The sequence below is a fragment of the Mixophyes fleayi genome, chromosome 8 (assembly GCF_038048845.1).
Source record: "Mixophyes fleayi isolate aMixFle1 chromosome 8, aMixFle1.hap1, whole genome shotgun sequence".
NCBI classification, from domain to species: Eukaryota; Metazoa; Chordata; class Amphibia; order Anura; family Limnodynastidae; genus Mixophyes; species Mixophyes fleayi.
In genome coordinates this window covers 86,071,714-86,094,616 of record NC_134409.1, presented here as the reverse complement: position 1 = coordinate 86,094,616, position 22,903 = coordinate 86,071,714, and the positions used below count along the sequence as shown (strand labels likewise).

The 22,903-nt window shown below is 45.3% G+C and overlaps 1 protein-coding gene across 1 annotated transcript in view; it reads left to right on the top strand.

Annotated features, from left to right (window-relative positions):
* The window catches only part of MEI1 (meiotic double-stranded break formation protein 1), a 172,396-nt gene that overhangs the window by 54,040 nt on the left and 95,453 nt on the right, over positions 1-22,903 (top strand). The window lies entirely within an intron of this gene.

Sequence of the window (22,903 nt, the reverse complement as noted above, 5' to 3'; positions counted from 1 at the left end):
ACCCCTCCCCTCTACAATCCCCCTGCCTCTTCCTCTTCAGTTTTTTCTAGGTGCCCAAAGAAGTTGGACAGGTTTTTTCTTTCAGCTAGTTATATCTATTTTATTATTTTTCATTAACTTCAGTTTTATAAAATTTTTATTTTATAGCATTAGATAGGTTTTTGGGGCAGAGCTGGGAGTGTGTTCTATTATAGAGAGCACACTCCCAGAAACGAGGCAGCAAGGACCGGGCTCTGTCAGAGGGAGCAGACTGCTCTCAATTTCAGAGCATTGGTGGTCAGATCGCAGAGTGACAAGCGGTCTCACGGACCGCTGTCACTCTCAGAGGCTCCCCCGATAACCAGCGCTGCCACTGCAGGCATAGAGCGCCGGGGATCGGAATACCTTGCCGGCGGCCATGTCTGACGTCATCGGTCCGTGTAGGAACAGCAGGAAGGAGAAGAGATCGGGGGCCATACCAAGATCCCCCCTCAGAAAAAAAGGAGGGGGCATCGGGGTATCTAACACTGCAGGAGACCTCTTTTTTAAAGGTCTCCATAACTCTGCCGAGAAGATAAGTTCCCTTTAAAAAAAAGAAAAAAAAAAGAGACAAGAATGCCGGAAGAGGCGGAACTAGTACACAGAGCTCCCCTGCTCTTCAGCACAAGTGGTACAGTCTGGTCTTCTGGCGCCAGAGAAGCCCGGGAAGGAACTTATCTTGGAGGGAGCAGGCACCAAGACACTGCTGTGGACTTCTCCCCTGTGTGGCCCTTTTGGCTACATACCAAAACATTTCTTTAACCATTTACAAGCAAACTGTATTTTGTGATTTAAAGAGGAAGGCTAGTAAGGGTTATTTTGTGGTTCTCTTACTTGCCCAAATATCACACTGTCTGTTATACACGTACAAGTACAACTTTTATTACAGAGAAGTTGATTACTTGTTGCTTGCTCTGTCTCTCTCAATCTCTCTTTATCTAGTGTGTTTGGTGTGCTTTTCCTTTGTAAAATGTCAGATAAGGGAAAAGGCCCTATGGCTAAATATTTTACATGTTCTAGATGTAAGGTTAAATTACCATGTGGGCAGAAGGACCCGTTGGCGCTCTGCTCTGACTGCGAAGGAGGGGCCCCCTCTGTGCAAACCCAGCCCATTCCAGCCCCACTGACGGAGGAACCGGCCTAGGTGGCTTCCCTGACACAGACGGTTTCCTCTTTAGCACAGATGATCTCTCAATCTACTCAGTTACTGACAAGTGTAGCAACCCTTGGGGCTCCCTGCTGCCACAGTTTCTACTGGAACGGCTATAGCAGGACCTTCCTCTATGCTTACGGACCAGCCCCCTGTTCCCACAGAACCTGCATGGTCCTCAGCATTTATAAAGAGTTTAGACAGACTAAACCAGTTACTTGAATCCTCAGACTTGCCCCCTGCTAAAAGAAAGCGGATTAGATCTGCTAATCCTCTTGTGGTCCTTTCAGATTCTGAGGGATTTTCAGAAGAGGAAAGGGAAACAAATTTTGACCCTGACTAGGTTCAACCATTGGAACAGGAAGAAGTCACTAAATATCAGTTTATTGATGATTTGGTTTTAGCAGTGAGACAGGCGTTGGACCTCCCAGAAATGGAGGATCCTAGTCCTAGAGACAGAAGTCTTTTTAAGAAGGCCAAAAGGAAGGTTATTCAGTTTCCCCCTTCGGTAGAACTCAGCGATATTGCAGAGGAAGCCTGGAATCGGCCTGATAAAATGTTCTCTGTTCCAAGGAGATTATCTTCCCTGTATCCTTTGCAGGAGGAGGCAGTGGCTCGCTGGGAGGGAATCCCTAAAGTAGATACTCCAGTAGCCCGTTTGGCCCGACACACTCTCCTATCAGTCCCGGGCACAGCAATTCTGCAAGATGCCACTGACCGCAGAGTGGAATCTCAGTTAAAATCTATTTTTGTAGAAGCGGGTTCTTCCTTCAGACCCACATTTGCTTCAGCTTGGGTTGCTAAAGCCATGGAAGCATGGGCAGAACAACTGGAAGAGGCCTTACAGGACTCAGAATTACTTCCCCTAGCTTTACATTTGAAAGAGGCATCGGGGTACCTTTATGAGGCGGCTCAGAGCACAGCGTCTGTGTCCTCCTCTATTCAAGCTGCGTCAATTTCAGCAAGAAGAATGTTATGGCTGAAATCCTGGGATGGGGATTCAGAATCTAAAAAAAATCCCTTGAAACCATTCCCTTTTCAGCAGCAGGTTTGTTCGGCCCGGAATTAGATACTATGATTTCACAGGCAATGGGGGGGCAAAAGCACTTCTTTGCCGGTACACACAAGTAGGGGCCGGGCCCTGCGGTTTAGCTCCTTTCGCCAGCCCTTTTGAGGAACCTCCTTGCCTAGGGGACAGTCATTTAGAGGTAGGCAGCCGAATGCTCGAGGCGCCTCTGTCAGAGGCAGGTCCTCATTTGCAGCTAGGCGTCAGGCCTCCAAGACTCAGGAGAAGCCTGCGTCCTGACTGCCACTCTATTCTCCAGGAGGTGGCGCAAGTGGGGGGATGTCTGTCTCTTTTTCAGGAACAGTGGGCAGCGTCATCCCAAGACCCTTGGATTCGGGGCATTATATCAAGGGGGTACAGGATAGACCTGCTGGGTCCGGTACCACATTGTTTCTTTGTAACCCCACTACCCCGAGATCCACAAAGACGACAGGCAATACAGGCCTGTGTCGCCTCTCTTCTTTCGCATAGAGTCATTTGCAGGGTCCCAGACAACCAGAAAGGAAAGGGATTTTATTCAAATCTTTATATGGTCAAGAAACCGGACGGATCCTTTCGACCCATTCTAAACCTAAAGAACCTCAATATGCACTTACGACTGGACAAATTTCGGATGGAATCCCTGAGGACGGTAATAAACGGCTTAGAGAAGGATCAGTTTATGGCGTCCATAGACATAAAGGACGCATACCCCCACGTTCCCATTTGGAGCGGTCATTAGTCCCTCCTAAGATTCACAGTGGGGGCCTCCCACTGTCAGTTTCGGGCCCTTCCCTTCGGCCTTTCCACAGCTCCAAGGGTCTTCACGAAGATCATGTCGTGATGGCAGCCTGTCTTCACTTAAAGGGAGTTCAGGTCGTGCCCTACCTAGACAATCTGCTCATCAAATCCTCCTCAGAGTTTTGCTTACATCAGCACTTGCCCCTCACCATAGCGGTCCTCGAGAGCCATGGGTGGCTGATAAACTTAAAGAAATCCCAGGTGGTTCCGTGCCAACGCATTGTCTTCCTAGGACTCATCATGGACACCAGTCAGCAGAAGGTGTTCCTGCGGAGATCAGTTCGATTTGGAGTATAACATCTCAGGTCTTGTCCTCTCCCAGTCCCTCAATTCATTTGTGCATGCGGCTGCTTGGAAAGATGGTGGCCTCCTTCGAGACGATCCCTCGAGTCGATCCCCTTCAGTCGGGCTTATTCTCGATGCTTCCAGTGGGATCTGTTGACAAAATGGTCAGGATCCCACCTACGTTTGAATCTCCAGAGGATCTCGCTGTCTCCGGGGGCGAGAGAATCGCTTCAGTGGTGGCTGACTCCGGATCACATGTCGGTGGGCAGGTCTTTTGCTCCATGGTCATGGATCATAGCCACAACAGACGCCAGCCTGAGAGGTTGGGGGGCGGTAGTCCTGCATCTCCGTCTCCAGGGGCTTTGATCAGTTCAGGAATCACCCTTGTCAATCAACACGTTGGAGTTGAAGGCAATTCTTTTAGCTCTTCGAGGGGCCCAGACTCTCCTTCAGGGCCACCCAGTCAGAGTTTAGTCCGACAATGCCACGGCTGTGGCATATGTCAACAGACAGGGAGGAACCAGGAGTGCAGCTGCAATGCGAGTTGCAGCTCAGATATTTCTTTGGGCAGAATAGTATGTTCCAGCAATCTCGGCAGTATTCATTCCAGGAATAAGGAATTAGGAGGCTGATTACCTCAGTTGCAATGCGATGATGCCTGGGGAGTGGTCCCTCCATCCGGAAGTATTTCAGTCTAGTTCAGAGGTGGGGTCTTCCAGATATAGATCTCATGGCCTCCAGACACAACAAAAAGATTCACAGGTTTTGCGCAAGGGCAAGAGACCCCGTAGCGGTGGACGTGATGACCATGTCCTGGGATTTCAGGTTGGGATATCTGTTTCTCCCGATTCCCATGCTTCCTCGAGTACTCAGACGAGTGAGGCAGAGCAGTCTGCCGGTAATTCTGATAGCACCTGCATGGCCGCGTCGAGTGTGGTACGCGGACATAATCTCCATGGCGGTAGGACAAGCACATCGTCTTCCGTCGCGAGGCAATCTTCTGCAAGGTCCCTTTCGTCACCAGAACTTACCTCAGCTCAGTTGAACGGCATGGCTCCAGTGTAGTAAACACTCTGCTGCGAGCTCGAAAACCGGTTTCAGCTCGCATCTATTACCGTATTTGGCGAGCCTATATCAGATGGTGCGAAAATAAGTCCTGTGACACGTCTTCTTTTCGTCTCCCTCGCTTATTGGCTTTTCTTCAGGATGGGCTGGAAGCAGGGCTCCGTTTAGGTTCCTTAAGAGTTCAGGTATTAGCGCTTTCAGTTTTCTTTCACCTGAGGTTAGCGGATTTGCCAGACGTCAAGACTTTTCTTCAAGGAGTCTTACATATTCAGCCTCCCTACGTTCCGCCTACAGCACCATGGGATCTTAACCTGGTACTGGATATGCTTAAAGGGCCCCCTTTTGAGCCCTAACTTGCGGCAGATTTTAGATGTCTGACCTGGAAGGTCGTCTCTCTTTTAGCTATTGCATCTGCACGTAGCGTTTCAGAATTGGGAGCTCTGTCTTGCCGGGAGCCATATCTGTTTTTTCACGAGGACAGAGCGGTATTAAGAACTCTCCCTTTGTTCCAAAAGTAGTTTCGGCTTTCCATTTGAACCAGGAAATTGTGGTTCCGGTCTTTTCATCGACTTCTCATTCTGATCTGCAGTCTATGGAAAAGTTAGACGTGGTTAGGGCACTCCGTATTTATGTCAAAAGAACTTCTCAGGTTAGACGTACAGATTCTCTGTTTGTCCTTTATGATTCTAACAAAAGAGGCTGGCCAGCCTCAAAACAGTCCATTGCAAGATGGATCATGGCAACCATTAAGCAGGCTTACTTAAGGGCTAACCGGCCTGTGTCAGAGAGACTTACGGCCCATTCCACCAGATCGGTAGGGGCGTCGTGGGCAGCGAGAAACGGGGCTTCTGCGGACCAGATTTGCAGGGTAGCCACCTGGTCTTCTGTCCACACCTTTACCAAATTCTATCAGTTTAATGTATTCGCATCCGCGGATGCAAATTTCGCTCTTAGTGCTCTACGAGCGGGGCTTTCAGAGCGGTCCCACCCTTAGGGGGCTGCTTTAGAACGTCCCCATGGTAAGCAGTGTCCCCCAGACTGGATGATAGAGAAAAGAGGATTTTTGTACTTGCGTTAAATCCGTTTCTCTGATTCCGTCTGGGGGACACTGCGATCCCTCCCTTCTTCTTTTCCTCTGTGTGCTCTTGGTTGATTGGCCTTTTCTCCTTGGGGCTTTTTAATTAACTGAAGAGGAAGAGGCAGGGGGATTGTAGAGGGGAGGGGTCTGTCAGCAGTGCTAAACTTAACTAGCTAGGTGCCAACTCCCGTGCTCCCCTCCACAACCCATGGTAAGCAGTGTCCCCCAAACGGAATCAAAGAAACGGATTTAACGCAAGTACAAAAATCCTCTTTTTTCTTATGTTGGTGGTTTTTTTTATACGTAATTGATGATCACAAATTCATGCTTAAAAGATATTTAACTTGCTAATTAAGGGACAAAAAAAGTTATGTGGTATTGCTGCTTTAAAACCAAATATATCACATTAACGGCACCGCCAAGATCCAGATTGAAACTTGCCTCCTCATAAAAACGAATTATGTATGTTAGGCAATAACTGATCCTTTACGAAATCATGCTGAAATTTATCAAATTGTTTTTCTACAATATACCCAGTATCCCTTCAAATAATTTGCTGTGAGGCTCACAAGTTTATAATTCTATGGTTTGCATTTTGTGATTCATTTTCTGGTATTAAAGGATTCCATAAATATAAGGATGAGTGGTCTATCAATTACTGCATTAACTTCTTTTTATTTTTAATTTTTTTTACAGACTTTATTAAGTTTCGTCACATAAAACACAAACAACTGACATGGTCAAAGGGTAATATAAACAGGTGATATCTATCACTAAAGGCAAGATGAGAGACCAAATTTTATTAGAATGATTGCATAGTGTGAACATATATAGTAGCGAAAAACTGAAAATAGACGTTGGAAAGGAGTATAACAGTATGATGATGTATATAGAAGGTAGGGGAGAAGTAGGAAAGAGAAAGGGTGGAATAAGGGGGAAGGGGAGGGTTGAGACCGAATCTGGGACTCCTGGTGGCCCAGTGACAATATGCGGTGTGTAATCTACTACCTATCAATCACATCATCATCATCATCATTTATTTATATAGCGCCACTAATTCCGCAGCGCTGTACAGAGAACTCATTCACATCAGTCCCTGCCCCATTGGAGCTTACAATCTAAATTGCCTAATATAGACATACACACACAGCCAGAGAGAGAGACTAGGATCAATCATCATTTATTTATATAGAGCCACTAATTCCGCAGCACTCACAGGAAGAGGACTGAGACACTCTGAGGAAGGTCAGGTGATTGTGCAGACCCGGAAGTACCATTATAAAGGAACCAGTCACCCCAAATTTGGGAGAATTTGTGGGTTTTCTTATTTAGATATGCAGAGATTTTTTTCATAGATGGCAGATACCAGTTTTTCATTAAGTAGTTGCTGTCTAGAGGGGGATCAGTATGTTTCCAATACTTTGCAACTAGACATCTGGCTGTGTTGAGGATCTGAACGGACAATTTGTCTGCATAATTATCTAGAACCTCAATAGGGTAGCCAAGGAGAAATGACCATAGACATTTGGAGACCTGAACGGTAGAAACATCGCTAATGAGAGCAACAAGATCCTCTTAGAAAGGCGATTTGTGGGCAGGACCATCAGATGCGGAGAAAGGACCCCTGTTCCCAACAACCAATCCAACATAAGTCAGAGGTGGAACCATAGATTCTTTTCATACTGGTGGGGATCGGGTACCAGCAATAATATATTTTGTATGCATTTTCCTTGACAAGGGATAAGATGGATGTCTTGGAGACTATTTCTAATTGTTGCCCAATTGTCTTCATCTGGTGGTCTGTGTTGGTTTGTTTGGAGGAGATAAGGAGGCCATACAGTGTGGAAGTAATCCTTCTTTGCAGAGGCGAGTGCCTACACAAGGATTTCAGGAGGGTTAAAGATCTTGTTATTTCAGGTTTAGGAAGGGAGTCAACATTGTAGCAAGAGCAGCAAGAGGCCTCCAGATCAGTCCACCGAGGGTCTTGGCATTTTGTAAACCACGTCACAGCCTGGCTCAGGTGAGTAGCAATATAGTATAAGCGGATGTCCGGAAATCCCCTGCCGCCGCTAGTCGTCGCTCTACGCAAAGTAGTGAAGCTAGTGAGTTTATGCTGCCACACGAATTGAGAGAACTAATTATATTGGATTAGGATGGATCTAGGTACCTGCACCCAAAAATTTTGAAAAAGATAATGCAAACGGGGCAGGATATTCATCTTGAGGGCGACTATCCTATCCTGTCAGGAGATGAGTAGTTTTTGCCACCAGAGCAGATCTAATTTAATTGATTTAATTATAGAGAGGAAGTTTTCTGTATATCAGGATTTGTAATGGGAAGTAATATAGAGCCCCAGATATTTTAATTTAGAATGCTGCCAGCAAAAGTTAGTTACTTTTAAGGAGACCTAAGGTTGGAGGTGGTATATGGAGAGCGAAGGACTCAGTCTTAGGTTGATCTTGTAACCATAAGCTGCAAGAGTGGAAAACAGATTTGGGAGTGAGGTGTGGGGAGAGGTTAATGTCATCTGCAAATAAGCTAAGTTTATGTTCTTCGGAGCCGACCACAATACCTTTGATGTCTGGGGAGAAGCGAATATTGACTGCCAGGGGCTCAATCACAAGAGCAAAGATCAGGGGGGAGGGAGGGCACCCTGACGAGTGCCTTTGGTGATTGAGATTGGAGTAGAGATCACCCCGTTCGTATAATCTATGAGGCTAACAATTCTTCTGGTATTATCATGTGCCTGACGGCCTGGTATGAGGCCCTGGTCTTTGTGGATCAGAGCTTCGTTTGAGAAGGAGCCATTCTACAAGTCAGCAAGATAAGGTGAGAGGAGCTTGTTATAGGTTTTATAATATAGAGTTGTGAAGCCATCAGGACCCGGCGCTTTGTTTGATTTCAAATTTTTATAATGTCAGAGATTTTTTGTACTGTAAAGTCTGCCCTCAATTGCCGGATTGTGGCTGGCAGGAGTCTGGGCAGGCGGCATTGGGAAAGAAACTACTTAGAGGTTTCCTCCAAGGCCAGAGAAGAGCCATGTGAAACTGAAATGTTATAAAGTTTACTATAAAACCTAACTTCCTCTGTTATTTGGTTTGGATCCTGAATAATACTACCTGAGTGAGATTTGATACAGCATACATTGTCTTGGGAAAGTTTAAATATCAGCCAATAATTTCTCCGCTTTGTCAACTTTTTCATAAAATAATTGATTTAGATATTTAAGAAAATTTTCTTCTCTAGTAGAGAGGAAAAGATTTAACTCCCTCCTTGCAGCTACAAGTTTTAGCATAGTCCTGTGGCAGACCCGAGGTTTTATGAAGTCTGTCTAGGCTGGCCACACGTTTGGAAACTTCTGAGTTTTCACTTTTTTAGCGTGTGTATCTGCTCTAATCGGACTGCCATGGAAACCAGCTTTGTGGGTATCGCGGAGGAGCATGGGGGAGATGGATGGGTCGGCATTTATCTCATAGTGGCGGATTGAGGGGGAGGTGAGGATCTGTCCAGGTGGTTGTCTAGGTATCACGTGCCGGGGAATCGGGTCATATACCCGATCCCCTGCTTACTTACCTTCTGCTGTCCGCTCGGTCCGTGCTGGGCACCGTCATCTTTACGGGTCTGCCAATAAAGCTGTCCCTCTTCCTATTGGTTAGGAGTTTTGGCTCCAAAGTTTAAAAGAGACCTCCTACCTGTCCTCAGTGCCTGATCTTCATGTACCTTCCATGGGTTCCTGGCTCCAAGTCTGCGTCTCGTCCAAAGAGCTGACTATCTATTGGCTGTACAGCAGTTCCATCATCCCTGTAGTCTGCCGACTGCTGCATAGAAATCCTGCCGCCGCTCCAGTGGGTAAACAGTTGTCCGCAGAGCTGACACTCTTCTGCACCTTTTCGTGTTTCTACATAACCTGCCGGCTACACCCTGCAATTCATCATCTCCACCCGTGTATCTTGCTGACTGCTGTATTGAATTCCTGCCGCCACTCCAGTGGTAAACAGTCGTGCGGAGAGCTGACACTCTTGCTTCCTCGGGTCCTCCTCTATCTGCTGGCTACATTTCTTAACTCATCTAAGCTATTCATGAGTAACCCGATACTTTTGTGGCTTATATTTCTCATATATCAACTGGTCGCTTCCAGTAGGGGCCGCGACCTGCAAGGGGGTGCAGCTTAGTCCAAACCGCCTTGCGGCTGGTCCCTGGCGAATACCTCTCCCTTGTTAGACTCCGCGCCTTACTGGGAGTTGTATTAGTTCCAGGCTGGTTACCGTTCCTTACCACTCCTGTCGCAGTATTGTGACGAGGAACCGTGACACTAGGGTAGCATTAAAGTCACCCGTCAAAACTATACCTGCCCGGTGCAGAGATAATAGATCAGCTATGGAACGGAAAAATTAAGCTTGGTTCGTGTTGAGCATAAACATTTAGAAGAGTGTAAGGAAAGTTGTTAAGGTCACCTATCAAGAGACTAAAACGCCCCTCTGGGTCCCTAATCTCATTAGAGACTGTTTCTAAGATGTTTAACTATAAGAATAGCAAACCCCTTTATCTTTCGGACTGGGTTACAGGCATGGTAAGAGCAAGGCTAGTGTCTAGATTTAAGTTCAGGATGGCGGGGGCCAGAGAAGTGAGAACACTATGTAAGAACACTATGTCGCCTTTAGCTGCCTAATAGTATGAAAGAGTGGATCTCTTCCGTGGACAGTTCAGCCCTTTTACATTAAGCGTTAAGATTTTGATAACCATGGGGATGGATTTAAACTAATAAAGCAGAGAGAAGGAAAGGAAAGGTGGTCAGGCCACCAGGAGCCCAGAAGAACGGTCCAGATGGGGTCAGGAGAGAGTAGATGAAGGTAAGGAAGTGAGGGCCAGGGTCATAGATATGAGCAGCCCGAGAGGTCGGACCCAGGAAAAAAGATGGCTTTTTAGACGAAGGTGTCCGAGGCTGGTCCTAAAGACCAGAAGGGGGTAGTGTGGCCCCGGCATCCACCAGGTGTGGTAGAGAAGTGTAGCAACCTAAAAGGTCCATAGTTCGTGGAAGGACCAGAAACATGAAATAATGATACAACAATATAGTGGAACATCAGTGCCTTATGTAACATCACTAAAATCAACAATACCAAACTAGGTTAAACGAAGTGTATATCGTATACACAAAATAAATATAGGAGCTGTAGACTCCTCTATAGATGAGCAGATAAGGACATCATTAAGGGAGAGTCCTGGAGAGCTTGATCTTGAGGTGGAGTGACTCGGGTGATGTAGTAGACAATCGTAATGATGAATTGCAGCTATCCAAGACGATCAGAAAACCTGCAGAGATAAAACAATGAGGAAAAAAACACAAACAGGCCAAAGCATAACAAACATGAGAGTCCAGTGGTTGTATAAGGTTGAAGGCACTCGAACAAGTGGCAATAGGAGGCTGCAAGAATGGGAGATGCAGTCAATATAGGACAGCCAGGCCTACTTCAGGTGATAGGAGGATTGGCCTTCTTGGAGGAGGTGGAATGCCACACTTGCCTAGGAGCTCGCTGTGGTAGAGGGGCGGCACCATGCTCAGAGGACCACTCTGTCGATAACAAAGCAGTCGGGGAAATTCAGTGTTAGCAGCAAAGAGCAAGTCTCCTCCAGGGATTTAGCAAGCAACACTCTCCCCTCTCTGGACAAAGAGGGCGAAGGGGAAGCCCCATCTGTATTTTATGTTATGGTCCCTAAGGATTTGAGTCACATCTTTCAACTCTCTCTGTTTGAGCAAAGTAGAAGGGGCCAAATCTTGGAATAGGAAAATCTTAATCCCGTCCACAGAAATCTCCGGGCATCTTCTCATCTCTCGAAAAATTTGTCCCTTCGCTTAATAATAATAATAATAATAATAATAATGTAGGCGAAGAATGACATCCCTCGGGGAGTCGGCTTCTTGTGAGCGGGAACAGAGTGCCCGGTGGGCCCTATCTAACAGACATAAATCATCGGAAAAGGAAGGGGCTAGCATACGGAAGAGACGGAGAAAATAATCCTCAAGTTGTGGTCCCTTAGCAGTCTCTGGGATATTACAAATTCTAAGATTGTTACACCTGCCTCTGTTTTCAGCATGTTCCTGCTTATTAGCAAGGAACTGAAGACTATTACGTATAGAAATTAATTCTTGTTCCGATAATTTTTGGAATTGGATCATTTCTTCTTGAGACCTCTCCAAGTTATCAACTAGATTTACAATATCGGCAACTTAAGAGGAGAGATTGGACATGGCTTTGGTCACCTCATCTTTGATCTGTTTAATGTCTCATTTCAGAGAGGAGAGCAGCGATGTCTACTTTGGTATAATGAGCTGATGGGTCTTCTATGGCAGGCTTGTCTAAGCTGTGGCACTCCAGGTGTTGTGAAACTACAAGCCCCAGCATGCTTTGCCAATATATAACAGCTTATTGCTGGAATGATGCTGGGACTTGTAGTTTCGCAATACCTGAAGTGTCACAGGTTAGCCAAACCTGTCCTATGGTATCCATCTCTGAATCACTACCCTGTAGAGAGGTTGAAGTCATTTTCTTGGACGAGGTGGAGTGACTCGGTGTAAAATATTTTACAAGTGATTGAGAGCCAGGTCTCCTGTTCTATGGCATGCTCATAAAGAGTGTAGAGAGATTAAGAGTGAACACGGCTAGTTAGGTATACATATAATGTTGCAACAAATAGTGGGCCACGCACAGGACAAAATGAAGTGTCACATCGTAGTTAAGTGGTCATCCAGAGGTAGGAAAGTTACAAGCCCATGAGACGGGGACAACATGAGGGCAAATGGAAATTGCCCAAGAATAGGGAGTTAATAGAACTATAGCAGAAGTAAAAATGGAGCCTAATGAGAAGGTGCATACAGATTTTGTATCCAGAGAATGAGAAGCTGAATAAATGAACTGTGATTGAGGCTCTCCGTAGTGGGAGCAGTTATCAGTACTTTAGAATGTGGGTGACCACTATATAGATGAATGTTATGTATGTAGTATTTAGCTGACCATGGAAAACAGACAGTGCATCAGAAAGAACTCCCAGAGACTGTCACCTTTAGGCAGATTAGTGAAAGTCACTAGGATGAAGAAGCCGGCAACCGGGGTCTCTAGCGTGATATAGAATGGGGGATGATTAAGTGATGCCAAAACCCTGAAGCTGTCAGCGGGCAGGGGAATATTAGGGCCCAGAGACTTATCTCCCAGTCAGCAGTGCAAGAAGTCTTGTGAGAAAAAGCGGTTCCCAGTAGCTAACCTGTGGTCACTGTATCTGAGTGATGACGTGCAGCAAGACTCCGTATCCAAGAAACCCTCACAGCCGCGGCGTCCAACTGTAGGGGAGCAGTGCTGAAACTTGGGCGGATAATGCTGGTTGGAGCAAGCACCCCGATCAGCAGTCACAGTTTTCAGCACTCACTGAAGACAAAACAGAGGACTTCAGAGGACTCCAGCAACTAATTGCAGGTGATATGAGGTAGACTCATTAACACCAGCCGGAGCACCTCCGGCCCGAATACTAGGCCCTGATCAGCAGTCGCCACTACTCGCGACCTGAATTCTCCGTGAGCGGCACAGTATAGAGGTGGGGTCCGCAGGTCCCGAGCAGCAGGAGCGACACAGGTGCACAATGATATTGGCAGAAGTAATGGCAGTAGATCCAGCGGACTGTTTTTGCACCAAAAGCACGAGTCTGCAAATAAAGTTAGATTGCAAGCCTCCAGGGCTACCAAAACCCGAAATAACACAAACGGGATATATTATGGAATCTCCGCCGTCTATTTATAGTGTGTATACTCCAATAGAGTCAGATGCGGGCTCGATGGGTTAAGGAGGAGGTTAATTCCTAGCAGGACAGTTAGCAAACCTGACCGGCCATATTGGACGCCAAGCCACGTCCCCCTGCATTAAGTTATTTTAGTGCACAGGCTTCAGGTAAACTACACATATACTCTGACACCAGAGACGTGGCCATAAAACTTCATAGATCTTAAACCTTGAAGAAGGTGACCTGTTTACTGTTGCCAATAGCACCACTGGAAAATGGATTGCCCTGTTTAACCTAGTATAAGAACACAGCCAGAACAACTCAGCCAGTATACTACATCGAAAGCCCATTCAAGAACTGGGCCCATATGGCTGGAAGGAAGACTGCCCGGATTCGGCCTGAAGGAGTATAGCCATCTAAGAAGCCTCATTTAAGAGGCCATCAGATCCACTACAGCCATTCGTAACCAGCAAGGGTCTATTAAACAAAAGGGAAAGACGTTTTTTCAAAACTCAACACAGCAGTCCTAGTTTAACTGAAGCTGGTGAGTCTAAACCCACTCATTTACCCCACAATCCTCACCAGAGTGCTTGTTACATAATAAGGCTACCCTTAATGGGTTAGACACAAAGCTCATAACATGAGCGCACTACTGACTGCAATATTTTAAATGCCAGAAAGCACATATTGTACTGCATCAATAGACTCCATTTGCACACTTGCACCTAGGGCTTGTAAGTAAGGTCTTTCTACAGATGCATTACACAACATTGGAACGTAACTGTTAGGACTATGTCCTGTACTGGTGAAAATACTGACACTCTAAATACCGACATGGGGAAAATACCTACACAGATAAAATACATACCATATGATTTCTAACAGGTTCATTGCACATAAAATAAACACAATTTTAGAAAAAAATCTACCTTACATTCTCTAATTTCATTTAAAATTGGTATAATAAATGTAAAGAACCCCCCAAAAATCTTAGGCTGATATATACACTAGTTTTGAAGTTATATGCCTTTTAAAGCTGACATTTTTTTATGTTTTTTTAAATTGCGTTTATAGCCCATCTGTTTGAGCTAGAGAGTTGAGCAAGATCTCATTTTAAACCTCTTTTTATGGGCTTTCATATATAACAAAGCATTATGTTTCAATAAATATTAAAAACATAGCATTTTCAAAATCAAAATTTTTAATTTTCTCAAAGGGCCATATTTTTTAATTTTTGAAAAACATTTTAAAAATTGTTCAAACTGTTGATAATACATTTCCAAAGTTTTATTTTGGGTTCATCTGCTACAGGAGCTTTCAGTTTTGAGTGATCCATGAAAATTGTATTTATTGAGACACTACACATCTGAGAAAATAAACAAAACAATATTTTTTGCAGCTCACCATTAGAGGAATGCATGTTCCTCTTCAAGTGTGTTTGGGGACGAGATTTTAGTCAGTGCCTGCTCCAATTTCTACACAGGTGTGTAAACTTAAGTGGAAAGATACTCTACAAGAAAAGACACTTCTATTGTGCTGAATATCTGCCTTTTACATGGTCAGGTTAGGTTTGGGTGGGATTTAGTTCGTGAAGAATAGCCCCTTGGTCCCTAATTTAAACCTAACCAAACCTTACCTGACCCTGGACCATTTGTGTGTGGAATATCAGACTGGGAGAATGTGTGCTGGAAGCATGGAGGAACAGCAACTTGAAGGGGTGCTGCTTGCTGACACTTGTAGTGCCTCAAATTTGTACTTTTAATGGTGTCCCCACCAGGAAACTTTATCATATCATAAAAATATACGTATTGCCTCACTGCTGACAAAATAGTAAGCCACTGTTAGAAAAGACAAAAAAATCCCACCTACATTTTATAATTACATTTGGGCCACTAATTAATTATTAAAATAAATTGTCCCCCGTAAGAAAATTCATAATCATTTTTGTCCCTCTACAACAAAAGATGGTTTATTTAAACTTTCATTATGCATCCTGTTATATTAACTTTGCCCTGCTGTGCAACAGTGATGTGTTTGCCAATCTTGCCTAAAGAAAGCAGCGTGTTGTATCTGTCGATTTTGAATTCAAACTCAGACAAGTTTGTTTTTAATCTCCTATGAGTCTGACTTTTTAATATGGGAGAGATAAGGGTTTTAAAATCAACACAAATCGCCAGAGATGATATTATTATTATTATTTTAATACAATGTTTTTTTTATTTTTTAATAAAATGTGGTTTTTAACAAGGGGTGTCTTTTATTTACATTGGTGCACTACAGGATATAGTTCACCCTGGGTGTTTGGGCATGCTGGCACTTGTGGTTCCTCAAGTGCCAGCATGCCCTGGCAGCTATGGGTATACTGGTGCTTGTAGTACTACAAGCACCAGCATGCCCAGATTGTTCATGGCAACCCAGGTTTGCTGAGTAGTCCACCAATGTAAAATTAGTGTTTAATTTATGTTTTTCTGTTTTTACACATTTATTGCCCCACACCCACCATCCAGGGGTGTGGGAAGAGCCCTAGTGCTTTCAGCAGAGGACAGGGTACCCCTAGGGAGGGGGCCTGTATTTTATTTGCGGACCCCAACTCCCTAGGGAATGCAGCCCTGTGCTGGTCAGCCTGGGACTGGTTGGCATCATGGCAGGGGGACTGTTTTCTACGGTGCCACCAGCCCCGGCTGGCTAAGCCTAGGGCCAGTTGAATTAGAACAGTATACCAAGTAAATATGTTTAGACACCTTTTTCGGTGGCTAATAGAGAACTCGCTTCTTATGATCTCCTCACGTAGCTCCCTCAGCAGCTGCGGTTGACACTGGCAAGAGATCACTCCAGCGCCTTTGGAGCTGCACCACAGAATGTGCCTGCGGACCCTAAGATAGGCCCGCAGCTTCCTCTCGTTACTCACGTAGCGTCCCGAAGGCATGCTGTCCATGCCCTCGGTCAGCGCTCGTAGCTCACATTAAGAGAAGATAGCTGCCCTCATCTTTTCTCTCCAAAGACTACTTGCAGTACTCTGCGCTCTGATTGGTTCTCTGAGCACTTATGGGCGTACTCGCGTCTCACGCGGATCTTTCCTACACTTGTGTGTGAAATGGCTGCCTGTCCATCCAAAAACATGGCATCCGTCGCGGATGAGACAAGTACTCTGTGCTTTGCAATGAGGAAGTCAGTGTACACCTGGCCTATCAAATAAATCAGGCATTTAAACCCACCTGGCCTCTTCCTTCACTCCTGCTCATTTGTGATTTTGCATGGCAGGCTCTGGCATACAGGCCAAATTATATTTCATTTATCCTGTGAATTCACAAACATTATTACAGTAAGTACTATTTGATGTCATATGTTTCAATAGATACCACATGTTTGTTTCAGAATAGGAACCAAACTTGTTAGGCCAAAGCAATGTTACTGTGCTTGCAACTTGCAAAAAGTATCCCAAACAAAACCCACCTTAGATTTCCAATCAAATTGTTTGGATGTATACATGTACCTAGATGGGCCACAAAGAACTATAGAGTGATTGTTGTGTATGACTAGAGGAAAAACAGCAGTGTAGTAAGCAGCAGATACTTCTTTGTGACAGATTGCTGACACTAATATAGGGTCAGATTTATTATTAACATAAATTATTAAATATTTGAAGCATAATACTTAGCAAGTAGGACAGTGGTCTTTGCGAGAAAGTTCCATGGATGATGAGTAAACAATCAGGGCCATTTGAAGAAACAGAGGCAGGGTTATAGCATTGGATAAACACTTCAACGTGTAAGAGGACACTCAATTCACAACTCCAAAAGGCAGGGCAGCTTTGCCTGTTGAATGTAAAATCAAAAATTAAAACAGCAATATTAGCTCACCTCTAACTTTAATGCATGTACTTAGTTTATGCCTTGGTGGACATGAACGTGCCCATTGTAATGTAACCTGCAAAGTGTCTTGGAAGACTCAACACAGTACTCTGTAATAGTGGCTTGAGGGTTTTAGCTATATCTTGCTTTAGGAGTCTGGTTTGGGTTGATTTTGTCTGGAAAGTACCCAAAAAACCATCAGCTGTTAAGATTGTGAATTGCCTAACGTGGCATAGGCAGACCCACAAATCTATTGGTTTTTAACAGCAATATTGTATGCAGCACCCACACTTTACAATTACATGTTATTGATGGGAACACTATAGATACTTACATTCTTCAACTGGCTTCACCATGTGCACATCCTCCAACTCCAAAGACAAGTGCTATGGCACTTAGCCCTGCAAACAGACCATTGCTGGGTGAAACAGCCTGTGGTTGCAAAGGATCACATTACTTGTAGAAATGTGGCATTTGCGTCACTCTAATGCTTACAAATTAGATTATATACTTTAGATTCCTTGATGAACACTGTTGTCCTAGATTTTTACTAACAATGTTAGGCATTAATATCTTGCTGTACACGACCATTATGCCATTTAGTCGAGTATCTTATTCAAGCAGCATATGGGTAATGTGCGGACAGTTCAAACATAACTCTTAATTTTGACACAAGGACATTGATGTTTACACATTAGCCAGTAGTTGGAATCAACAACATTTTGGGGGTTGGTTGACAAATGATTGACCCTAAACTTAGATGCATTTAAGGAGAATTCATACTACATTTTCAACGACACTTAGAGGTTGCCATAGATTTTACAAGCAGGCCAAATGGAAACCATTTCATTAGGACACTACCACATGTATATTTAGAACGGCATTTCTTTGGTTCAAATATAAATTCGCTTTTTTGTGGAGTTTGCTCATTATTACAGCAGAGAGCATTGGTGTCTTTGACATTGGCCCTAATAAGTGTGATTTACCTCAAAAATATCTGTCTACCACATCCTGCCTGAAGTTGGACCCTTCCTCTGATTCCCGACGTCTGGCTTCCAGATCCCCCTCCTTGTCTATCCCAGCAACCTCGTCCACCACCCCTGGAGCCCCACTCCGGATGGCATTATTGTGAAACGACACACACAGAGCTATGATGTCACATACTTTTCTCTGCACATACATCAGGGCGCCACCAGACCGGTCAAGGCAACTAAATCGTGCCTTTAATAAACCAAAAGCCCATTCTATGACCGATCTGGTGGCTGCATGAGTTGAGTTTTATGCAACATCACGCTCTGCGTGGGCTCAACATCGGAGTGAGGAGCCAAGAGCATAAGGGATACGCGGTGTCTTCTATGTAGTATGAGAGAAAAGACAAGAAACAAACATTAATACACTTTAACACTAACAAATCAATACTGTCAAAAGCCTTACATTGTCAAATATGTCTACTACATTATATCCACGGCAAATTGACAGTTAAGTGAGGAATATTACCGAAAACAAACCAAACATTGTAAACTAACCACCTCTTTAAGAATTTGGATGTTGCAGAGGATCAGCCTCCTCAAGAACCAGACTCTCGTCCAACTCCAGGACCTCCTGTATGTGTAACAAAAGCCTGAGTTTACATTAGGTGAGGCCTTTACAGCTTGGCATTTTCACTGTAGACTCCAAATATTAAACCTTTACTTACATACAAGCAAGTAACGATTCATCTTCAAGCTTGTTTTTTGCAAGTACAGTCTGTAATTATTCAAATAAAAAAAAAAATTGCCGTCAATGCTCAAAGTCCTATTGAATGAGCAAAGGCTCCACATCAGAGACCACATCACCATAAAGATACCGAAATAGAAACCCAACAGAAGAGTGGGTGCCACTGGATATTTACCACACAAACACAGCCAAAGCCACTTCTTCAATATACTATTAATAGATAATTCTGTTAAGAGCCGCTGCTCACTTCTGGTTCTCCCAGACGCCCCGGCCGTCTCCTTGACGACCGGGATGTAATTTCTGCCCTGCGTGTCCCGGTTGCCTGGGCAACAACCGGGACGCTTTGCCTCGTCTGCTGCAGCGCCCGACCAGCTGTCCTACAGCCGGGCGCATGCGCGCAGAAGAAATTAAACGGTGAGTTTATTCTATGTTGTACAGTGCTGTGAACAATGTTAGTACTATATATCTAACAGCTACAATAGTATTACATTTCTGCATTATTGGGCATAGATTTATTAGTCAGCTTTATCTGCACTGTTTGTTGTAATTGGGAAGAGTCTCGCTGCACTCTGCTCCTATTGGTTCCTCTCACTACTTAAGGCAGTGAGGACAGAGGCTCAATGCCAGTTATAGCTCCCAGTGTAGCTAGGCTCCTGTTCCTTGTTTCCCTGCTCCTGTGCTGTATTCTAGTTTGGATTTCCCGTGTATGACCCCTGGCTTGTTTTTGGACCTTGTGGTATTGCCTGTGACCCCTGACCTCGGCTCGTTATCTGGTTTTGCTGTCTGCTGCCGGCCCTTGACCCTTGTTTGGGTTTCATTCTGCTGTGTACTACTTCACGCTACCCCTGGGTTCTCCCCAGTCAGTGCACATTTCACGACCCTCCGTTCGTCTGCAGCCAAGTCTGTCCCCACCACTAGGGGCTCCAGCGAACATCAGACTTTCGGAGCAGACTCCGGGTTTTGTCGTGCTGACTGAAGGGGTTCCTAACATTATAACTGGCCTAAAAAAGACAATCCTATTTTTCACCGATGGATCCCAGCCCGGCTCAAATCCTAGCAGGGCAGATCCAGGCCGTTTCGCAAGTGGTTCAGGACCTTTCACTTAGACTTAGACTTTCTGCTCAGGAAGAAGCCACCAAGACCTCACAAGCATCTCTGGCACCTGCCCCTGAGCCGCAGTTAAATCTTCCGGACCGTTTCTCCAGGGACAGAACTCTGTTCCGGAATTTTAAAGAGAGCTGCAACCTATATTTCCGCCTCAGGCCCCGTTCCTCTGGCTCGGAGCAACAGAGGGTCGGTATTATCATCTCCTTACTTCAGGGCGATCTCCAATCCTGGGCATTCAGTCTGACCCCTGTTAATCCGGCTCGGCAGTCCGTAGACACCTTCTTCAAAGTCCTTGGTCTCTTATATGATGATCCAGACAGGGTGGCCTCTGCCGAGTCACACCTAAGAGCGCTAAGACAAGGGCGGCAGACAGCAGAAGAGTATTTACCGAGTTCCGATGTTGGTCGGTCGACAGCCAGTGGAATGACCCCGCACTACGGAGTCAGTTCCGGCTAGGGCTCTTGGAGCAGATAAAGGACTCCCTAGTCCAGTATCCTTCATCACCTTCCCTGGAGGCCTTAATGCAATTAGTTATTAGTTATTAAAATTGATCAAGGAAAGGAAGTCCGAGAGGGAGGCCGCCTCGCCAGCCTGGTCCTCTTCAGCCGTCTACCCGGTTCCTCAGGACTTGCCAGAGCCCATGCAGTTAGGGGCTTATCGCCTGTCCCCTGAGGAAAGATCCAGGCGGCGGTCACAGGGGCTATGTCTATACTGTGGCAATCAGGGCCATCTCTTGCGTAACTGCCCTTACAAGGCGGGAAAAGACCAGGCCTAGGAGTAAAGGAAGAGGTACGCCTAGGTCTCCAAATGGTCTCTTCCAAGAATTACGTCCTAATCCCTGCTCGGATCATGTATGGTAATAGATCCGTTTCCATCTCTGCTTTTCTAGACAGTGGTGCAGCTGGAAATTTTTGGGATGTAAACTTTGCCAAAACACTTGGTATTCCTTCAGTAAACTTGGACTCGAAAATCACGGTCTGCGGACTGGACGGTAGACCATTGACTGACGAAAGGATCTCATCTCAAACTCCTCCTCTGCATATTACCGTGGGAGCTCTCCATTCTGAAGTGCTCTCATTTTTCTTGATTCCCTGTTCCTCTGTACCATTGATCCTGGGGCATCCTTGGCTCCAACTTCACAATCCTCACATCGATTGGAGCACGGGGGTAATCATACAATGGAGAAAGGTTTGTTCCTCAACCAGCCTTGTTCTTCCTCTTTGGGTTGTTCAGCCTTGTCCTGAATCTCTTCCTTTGCCTTACCATGAGTTCCACGACGTGTTCTCTAAGAAGGAAGCAGACTCTCTGCCTCCACATCGTAGCTACGATTGCTTCATTGATCTGGTTCCGGATGACAAGCTTCCTAAGGGAAGGTTATATGCCCTGTCCATTCCTGAGACTAAGGCTATGGATGATTATGTGGAGGAAAACCTACGTAAGGGATTCATTCGACCATCTAAATCACCCGTAGGAGTGGGTTTCTTCTTTGTGGCAAAAAAAGATGGGAGCCTCCGTCCGTGCATAGACTATCGTGGTCTGAATGGGATTACCGTGAAGAATACCTACCCGTTGCCACTCATCTCCGTGCTCTTTGATCAGCTCAAACTAGCCACGATCCTCTCCAAGATTGATCTGAGAGGGCATATAATTTGGCCTGGATCAAGAAGGGGGATAAGTGAAAGACGGCCTTCAACACTCATTCAGGCCATTATGAATATCGGGTCATGCCATTCGGCCTATGTAATGCCCCCGCTGTGTTCCAAGATTTTATTAACAATGTTTTACGAGAATTTATGGGGAAGTTCGTTGTGGTATATCTCGATGACATATTGATCTATTTCAAGTCACTGGAGCAGCACCGTATTCATGTCAAAAAGGTCCTCCTCAAACTCCGCCAGCACTGCCTCTTTGCTAAACTCGAGAAATGCGAGTTTGAAGTCACCCAGGTCACGTTCCTCGGATATGTCATCTCTCCTTGTGGCTTCTCCATGGATCCCAGTAAGGTACAGGCAGTTCTCGATTGGATCCGGCCAAGCAATCTAAAAGCCATTCAGAGGTTTTTAGGATTCGCTATTTTCTACAGGCGATTCATCTGGTCATTCTCAGTGTTAGTGGCTCCTATTACTGCCCTTACCCGAAAAGTGGCCGATGCCATTAATTGGTCCTCCGCTGCATTGACGTCTTTTAAAGCGCTAAAAGAGGCCTTCATCTCCGCACCTGTCCTCCGACATCCCAATCCGGATTTACCTTTTATTATCGAAGTAGACGCCTCTGACATCGGGGCCGGTGCCATCCTTTCTCAGAAGGATCTCAATGATCACTGTCTGCACCCCTGTGCATTCTTCTCCAGGAAATTTTCCTCAGCAGAGACCCATTTGGATGTTTGTGATCGGGAGTTGCTGGCAATCAAGTGGGAATTTGAAGAGTAGCGTCACTGGCTAGAAGGAGCTAACGATGTAATTACAGTATATACCGACCACAAAAATTTACAATATATTCCATCTTCCAAAATTGTGAACTCCAGACAAGCCCGGTGGGTCCTTTTCTTCTCCCGTTTCAACTTCACTATTACCTTTCGGCCCGGATCCAAGAACACTAAGGCGGACGCCTTGTCTCGCAGTTTTATCGCCTCTCATCCTTCCCTCGCAGAACCTACTTTTATTATTCCGGCATCCAAAGTAGTCCTTGGCCTGACTCAGGATCTTGGCACGACCCTCCGTGGTTTCCAACATTTGGCACCATCGGCTACCCCCAGGGGTAAACTATTCGTACTTGATTATCTGAGGAGGACGGTCCTGGCCGAATGCCATGATAATAAAACCTTGGGTCACCCTGGTGTATCCAAGACGTTGGAACTTCTGTCTCGTTCCGTCTGGTGGCCCTCCTTGTAAGCGGATACCAAAGAGTTTGTTTTATCTTGTGAATCCTGTACCAGGAATAAGTCTTCTCGCAAACTCCCTGCAGGTCCTCTTATGCCGCTGTCCGTTCCAGTGAGACCCTGGACACACACATCCATGGAC